The 7514-nt window shown below is 36.8% G+C and overlaps 1 long non-coding RNA gene across 1 annotated transcript; it reads right to left on the minus strand.

Annotated features, from left to right (window-relative positions):
• Positions 1-1264: 1264 nt before the first annotated feature.
• On the minus strand, positions 1265-4618 carry LOC140179812 (uncharacterized). Its single transcript, XR_011873631.1, has 2 exons — positions 4339-4618; positions 1265-1520 (listed from the first exon to the last, which is right to left on the minus strand). It is a non-coding gene; the product is annotated as an uncharacterized lncRNA (long non-coding RNA).
• Between the last annotated feature and the right edge of the window lie 2896 nt (positions 4619-7514).

Here is a 7514-nt window from a genome sequence, read left to right on the forward strand (position 1 = left end):
GTGAATTTTGGGCCGGAGGCCGGAAAGAGGTAAGGAAGGTAAGTTGACGTGTGCATTATATGATGACACAATTGATTGGATAAATTTCAGATAATGAATATATGAATGATTGGGATGGTTATTGAATAATAAGGTTTGGGGAGTTAGAGTGTGGAATTTTGTAATTTTGGGTGAAATTATGTAGATGAGGTATGTTTGGTTTTGGTTGAGATATATTATGTGGTCATATATGTGATTATGATTATTGATGCCTTAGCTTGATGGTATGATGATGCATTAGAGATACGTATGTTGTGATATATGCTTGAGGAATGATTAAGGTTGATTTGTGGGTGAAACCACGTGATAGTGAGTATGATATTGATTATGTATAATGATGGTTGATTGGAAATAGTGTTGTTGAAATTTGGCATGAGGAAGAGTATATGATATGTAAATGTGTTTGAGTTTGAGCCACTTGGGTGAAGTGGGTTAAAATGGTGGGATGATGTTTTGTGAATTGTGGTAAAGTGTTAATGTGTGAGTTGAGGAGGCTTGATGTTGATTTTGGTATATTTTGATTGATTTCAAAGAAAGGGATGAAATTGGCTGGCATGTTTTGGTTGATTTTGAAAAGAGTTGGAAATGGCTTTTTTGAAAATAGCACTTTGTGGTTTTGTGTGAAAATATGATTTTTGGGCATACTTTGACGGGACATAACTTGGACTGCGGATTTCCGTTTTGTTCCAAACTTGTTTAAAAGTGAAATTGGATCCGCGATGTCTATGTCGTTCGAAGAACGGGCAAAAAACGATTTAAAATGAGAAAGTTATGTCCGTCGGAAGATATGGGGTTGAATTTGTGAATTCTGCAGCTTTTAACTTAGAAAATTTTTAGCAGAATGACCCTCCACGCGTAGGCGTACTTGGCGCGTACGCTTCGTTCTTTAAGAAGGCACCATCCACGCGTGCGCGTGGTGTGTGCGGGCGCGTCGATGCGCTGCACCAAATGCCCAGCCATTTTTTCGAGAGTTGTGCCAGAATTGTGCCAGTTTTGTGTCTGGGACACAAGTGCACCCACGCGTACGCGTGGCTGATGTGTAACGTCCCGTCCAGCAAAATACCTTGCTTATGTCAGGGTATTTCCACTAGAAAGAACATTACGTAACCTTCTCTAGTATTAACTACTTAATTATCGAGCCTTTGTATCGAGTTCGCGTTTCAGTTTTAAGAAAATGCCAGAAAGTTTTGTTTTTTTTTTATTCATTAAAGTCATAATTCAAACATTCACAAATAATAATAATCACATAAATATTAATGATAATAATTCTTATACAAAAGAGACCAAATAAAACTCAAATACAATATACTAAACCTACCCCTCTATGTAAAATAAAATCTCAAAGGACAAGAGCGAGGGAACTCTATGAAAGCAATTAAAACCATAAAGAAAGTCTATGAAAGAAACTCAAGTCATAAACTTAATTCGTAAGTAAATTCTAGAATCGCCCGCAGCTTCAAATTGCGTCTTCAAACCTGTCGCTGAAAGGGTGAAAAATTTGGGGGTGAGAACCAAACCACATGTTCTCAGTAGAGGTAGAGAATGCCGTGAAAGTAAAGAATAAAACGCAAATAGTTAATTTCACTCAAAAGTATTTAAAAGAAAAACTGTTTTCATTTGCAGTGATCTTTACTCGCCGTGTCAACCTTTTATTTTGAAAACCAACCGCATAACATTCAAAAATCCAAAATCTTATAAAGCATCAGTTAATTATCCAAAATTCTAAACCCATATTTTCCTTTATAAAAATCTTAAAAGTTTTCCTAGACCATATGAATGACTAATCTGTTCCAAGCATAGGTTCATTAAGTCTATGCTGAACCAGCTCAATCTTTCATACTTACTAAACCTCAAACACAATCCAATCACGGCCTCAGGCCCAAGCAATTCAACCAGCACCCAATTCACCACAATCCAGCCAATCAGTTACAAACACAAGTAATGAGGTTCAAACACAATCAAGAGCAATTATATCAAGTATAGCAATTAGCAGTTAACAGAATTATTCACTTAGGCAAACCAATTACAATATACACACCCAAACAATGTCACATAGATGCATATGATGCATGCCTGTCCTACTGGCCATGAGCTCACGCGTAGGTTATGTTGCCAGACCCGACTCGGATAAGCGGGATTAGACCACCATCCTTATCCGTAGGTTCTATAGACAAGCGGGAATCAAACCACCATCCTTGCCCGGAACACGCAAGCGGGATTAAACCACCGTCCTTGCCTCCACAGTAAGCGGGATTAAACCACCATCCTTACTGGGTACATAAAATAATATGCAAGCGGGATCACACCACCGTCCTTGCTGAACAATTTATGAATACGTGAGCGGGATAAAACCACCGTCCTCACTGCAGCCGGGACAAAGCCACCATCCCTGCACAATGGTTTACGTCCTGAGCAAGCGGGACTAGACCCACGCCCCTACCAACAATCTCATAAACCAAATATTCTTTTCTTAAAAGAACCATTGAAGTTATTATCATTAAATAAGCCTTAAATATTTATTTTGATCAAGTCCTTATGCTTTTAGAAAAATTTGGACATAATCTCCTTTAAAAATAGGACTTAGCCACCCTTACGGGTCCCAACCAAACAATTTACCAAGCTCTTTTCAACCTTTCCAATATCAAATCAATTCAGAATCAAACAATTCCAACATTGAATCAGCCATATAACGCTAAGGTTCATCAGCCTCTTTCAGCAATTGCCACAACAATATATCCTCAAAAACATTTGATAATAGAAAATCTATTTCTTAAATTCCATATATAAAATAATTACCAACATAACTTGACAGCCTGATTTCCATTTTGTTTTTAAAATATCAAATGAATTTGGAATTGCGCAAACCTTATATCCATGTGACCATCTCGAATTAAGCTTTCTATTAAATCAAAATCATAATTTTTCGCTGACTATAGCTTCGGGAATATAAGCAAAACCGTGACTGTTCTGCAGTGTTTTAAAACCAGAAGACAGCAGCACCATACAACATTTGAAATTTCATATAAAATCCAAATTAAATCCAACTACCTTCAAAATTAATGTGATTAAATATAACTCATCCAAATTTCTTTCTCAATTGGTTCCAGGGTCATACCATTTTAAATGAAGGAGTTACGTAGCTTGGAAGTTAGGTAATTTTCTGCAGAATTCTGTTTTACAAATCATTGAACACAACCTCTTCCAAGTCCCATAACTCACTTATTAAAACATGGAAAATCCTGAAATTTAAATCAAATATACTAAACATACTCAATTTTCACCTCCAACATCTCAATATTTATCCAGGATCAAAAGTTATAAACTCCCAAAGTTACTAATTTAAGAAAACAGAATCTGGTTTTTTCTGCATAATGCATCATCCTTCAAAAATTCATATCTTTAAATCTACAAGTCCAATTGTTCTGAAATTTTACGGCATTAAAATAATAGGAATAGAGTTTTATTTAAAATTGGTTCCATTTCAAAATTCAAATTTCAGAATTTCCAATATAGGAATCAAGTTGCTGCTGCGTTAAACGTTCTGCAGAAAAACCAGTTTTGACATCCATGATTCAAAAATTCACCATAAATCATAAACTTAGTGAAAAAGTCTCAAATTCAGTAGTCCAGTTTCGTATATCCCCAAGCTCAATCCGGACTTTGTCCCACGCAATTCCAATAATCACAGAAATAGTTATAGTTTTTCAAAGTTTTCGGCTTCCTCTAAAAATAATGCAGAAAATCAAGTTTTACATTTTAACTTTGAAAAAATCATAACTAGTTCTATAATTAATTCAAACTTCTCAAAATTGAGTCCCAACAACAACTTTTATTATACTTTACTCAGCCTTTGCTCTTATATCATTTCGATTATCGTTGAATAACTGATTCACTTCCAAAGTCACCTTTTAATTTCAAAAATCAGTTTTTCAGCAATCTATTTAGTATTCAAAATCCAACCCTTCAAAACCCCTCAAAACCAATTCCAAATCAACCACCAACCAAGTTCATTAACATTACAATATACCAAATAACAACTCAACGGCAACAAATCCAACATAACCCATTAAAATTCAGAAATTCTCAACAATTAGTCATCAAGCAATTCCCAATCCACATAATCAATCAATATCACAAATCAACAATTCCAAATAACAATCTCAACCATTCCAATCACAATTTCAGCCACAATTCAATAATTACATAATCAATCAATTACTTACAGCTATTAAATCTATTTGCAGTTATTCAATAAACCTTGTAGGCATTCTTAAATTGAAATCGTTTTAAACCCCCTACCTCAAAGTGTCGAAATCCATTGAAATTGGGAATGCTGCACTCATGAACAACAACCTTAATAGTAGCCATATCATCTCAAAGTAGTAGCAGCAACAGTTTGGCATCTCCGATCAACGGCAGCAGCATTATTTTCGATTCATTCTTCACTCTCGCAGTAGTAACCACGGTGGCAACAAAATAGAGTTCAAATTCAATGGAGTCGGAAATGGAAATGAGTTCAATAAAATTGGAACTACAGATAGCTTACAATAAATTATCGGAGCAGCAACAACAGGGTTTCCGGGCAGCTCCAATGGTGGTGGAAAGCTTCAGCATCAGCCAAACAGCAGCAGTAACAATTCAGAGTAGAGCCAGAACAGGGCCACACCAACAATAACAGTTCCAGCAGCGGCGATTGCGTCTTCTCAGATTCCAGAAACCAGAGGCAGAAGCAGAACTGGCTAGCTTCTCTATTCGGTCCTCCAGCGATGATGTCTGGCGATGCAACGGCTCGGCGACGGCGACGGCTACGAAGGTCACGAACGGCGACACTGGAATGACGGCGACGGAACCCTCGCAGAGGTGGTTGTGGACTGGTGGCGACGGCGGCGTGGAGCATAGCTCCTCTCCTTGGTGGCGACCCTGACCCGCGCTCGTTCTCTCTCTCTCTGCTGGCCCCTCAACGACGACGGCGGGCGAGCTCCAGGGCAACGGTGGTGACGGCGGGACAAGACGCGACGGCAGCTTCTCGACGGTGGCGAGCTCGCAGCAACGGCGACCATGGAGACGCGGTGGGACGAGGTTGAACGGCGACGCTGCAGTTCACGAGGATGACGACGATGGTGGCACGGGCTCCTTGTGGCGGCAGTCCGGCGGTCATGGTGGCGCGGCAGCAGCTCTTCCCTCTCTCTTTGCTCTCTGTTTCCGTTTCTACGTTAGGTTTAGGAAGAAAAGGGGGGTATGGTGCGGCTGAAGGTAGAAGAAAGTGGGTAGGTTAGGGTTTCTGATTAGGAACTTAGGGTTTTCAATTTGGGAAATTAGGGTTTCTGAGTTTGATTTGGGAATTAGGATTAGAAATTAGGATTTTATAAAAGAATATGGATAGATATGAATAGATATTTTGATAAAATTAAATAGTAGAGTAATTTTAGAATCAAATATACTCTATTAAAAATATTTAGGAACATTATTTATCAACATATTGCTAAGTTCAATCAATTATTTCTAATTTAAATTATGAAATGAACAAGTTAATTATAATTTGTAAAGTACAATTTAAATTCAAATATCAATTTTCTAGATTAAATCATACAAATCTCTATTATTTTTCTATATCTGAAACTTTAATTTCAATTTACAAAATATCTAATTATAATAAAATTACTTAAACTTAAAGTATTCATAAAAATCTATTTAATCATTCCTAATAAATTAATCTCTAAAAGTTCAAACTAATAAAATAAACCATAATTCATTCATAATAGAAATTACTTAAATTAAATATATAACACTTCCATAACTAAATTTTATTTCCAAAGCATATGAAATAACCAATTATAAAAATTACATAAGAATATTAATTAACTTAAACTTCAAATATGAATAAAACTAATTTAATTACTCTTAATTAATTAATTCATAAAATAAGATATAAAATTAGTAAAATAAATCGTAACTTTTCAGGATAAAAGTTACTTAAATTAAATTGTACAATTCTTTATTATTTTTCAATTACTAAAATTATACAAAATATTCCATTATAATTAGATTACTTAAAAATATTAATTGATTCGAAATAAAACTATCTCCGAATCTATTTAATTATTTTTAACAAAATAATTTCTAAAATTATAAAGTTTAAACATTAATAAGATAAAATCACAATTTATTTATATTTAGATTTTCAAAAATACGGGATGTTACATGATGCATACGCGCCGTTTGGCTATTTTTCAATCCGCGCGTCTGCGCATATGACGCTTGCTCGTCGATGAGTTTTGTGGCTATCCACGCGTGCGCGTGGAGTGCGCGTACGTGTGGCCCTGTTTTCATGCAAAAGTTGATTTTTGAGTTTTAAAAGCCAAATCTCATGCTTCTAAGCCTCCGATCTCACCCATTATGTATTAAATCATTATGATATGCCCAGCAATGAGAAAGGAGCTAGGGGATATGGTAACTTGTGAGTGAAGCAAGGAGAAAAGTTATGATCAATGATGATCAAAGATGATTATATGAGATATGGAGGATGACGGTGGAAGTACCGTGTATGCCATGAGCTGAAGGGCTATATTCATTGATAAATGGCTGGTTCTTGATTGAACCATGAGCAGAATGGCTGAGTTATTGCCGGGTTATGGCAAAGCCATTATTGGTTATGGCTGAGTATAAAAGCATATATGATTAATGAATGAATGTGTTAAATGGATAATAATGGAGAATGTTGAAATGTGATGTGTGAACTCGGGTAGTAGGCAGTGGCGTTGTCCACTTGCTCCGGGTAAGAGACGGGAAATGATGTTTATGATAAATGAGTTAAATTATGGAGTTTTGAATAAATGAGTATTTGTGATACCTGGGTAGTAGTAAGAGTGGTGGTTCATCACGCTTGCTCCAGGTTAATGTTTGAGATTTGATAACAATGATGATTGCTTTTAAATTGAACGAATATATGTTTTGAGATCCTGGGCAGTAGCAAGGGTTGTGGTTTGTCCCACTTGCTCCAGGTCAGAGATTGTGACGCTTGGGTAGTAGCAGCAGTAGTGGTGAATCCACTTGCTCTAGGTTGAGCTTTAAGACACCCGCCTGGGTAGTAGCCACAGTAGTGATTATTTCACTGGCTCTGGGTTGAGCGGGCAGTAGCAAGGGGGTTGTAGCTCAAACCTACTTGCTCCGTAAGGGGTGTTTCTGTCCAATGGTTAGCTACCAGGACATGTCGGGTTGGCTATATAACCGACAGATGATATCATCAGCCATAGGGCAGGCATTCATCATTTGCATATGTTTGAATTGTTTGGGTTTGCCTGTTTGTTTTGGATTTCTACATCATATATGCCATGTTACCTGACTATGTGCTACTTGTTCTACTTGTACCATATTTGTGTATTACTTGCCTGTATTGCTTGTGTTTGTACAACTGAGAGGCCCCTCATGCTGGTGTCAAAGGATGTTGAGGGCTGTTCTTGATGAGATGAATCGAT

This window comes from Arachis hypogaea, chromosome 16 (assembly GCF_003086295.3).
Source record: "Arachis hypogaea cultivar Tifrunner chromosome 16, arahy.Tifrunner.gnm2.J5K5, whole genome shotgun sequence".
NCBI classification, from domain to species: domain Eukaryota; kingdom Viridiplantae; phylum Streptophyta; class Magnoliopsida; order Fabales; family Fabaceae; genus Arachis; species Arachis hypogaea.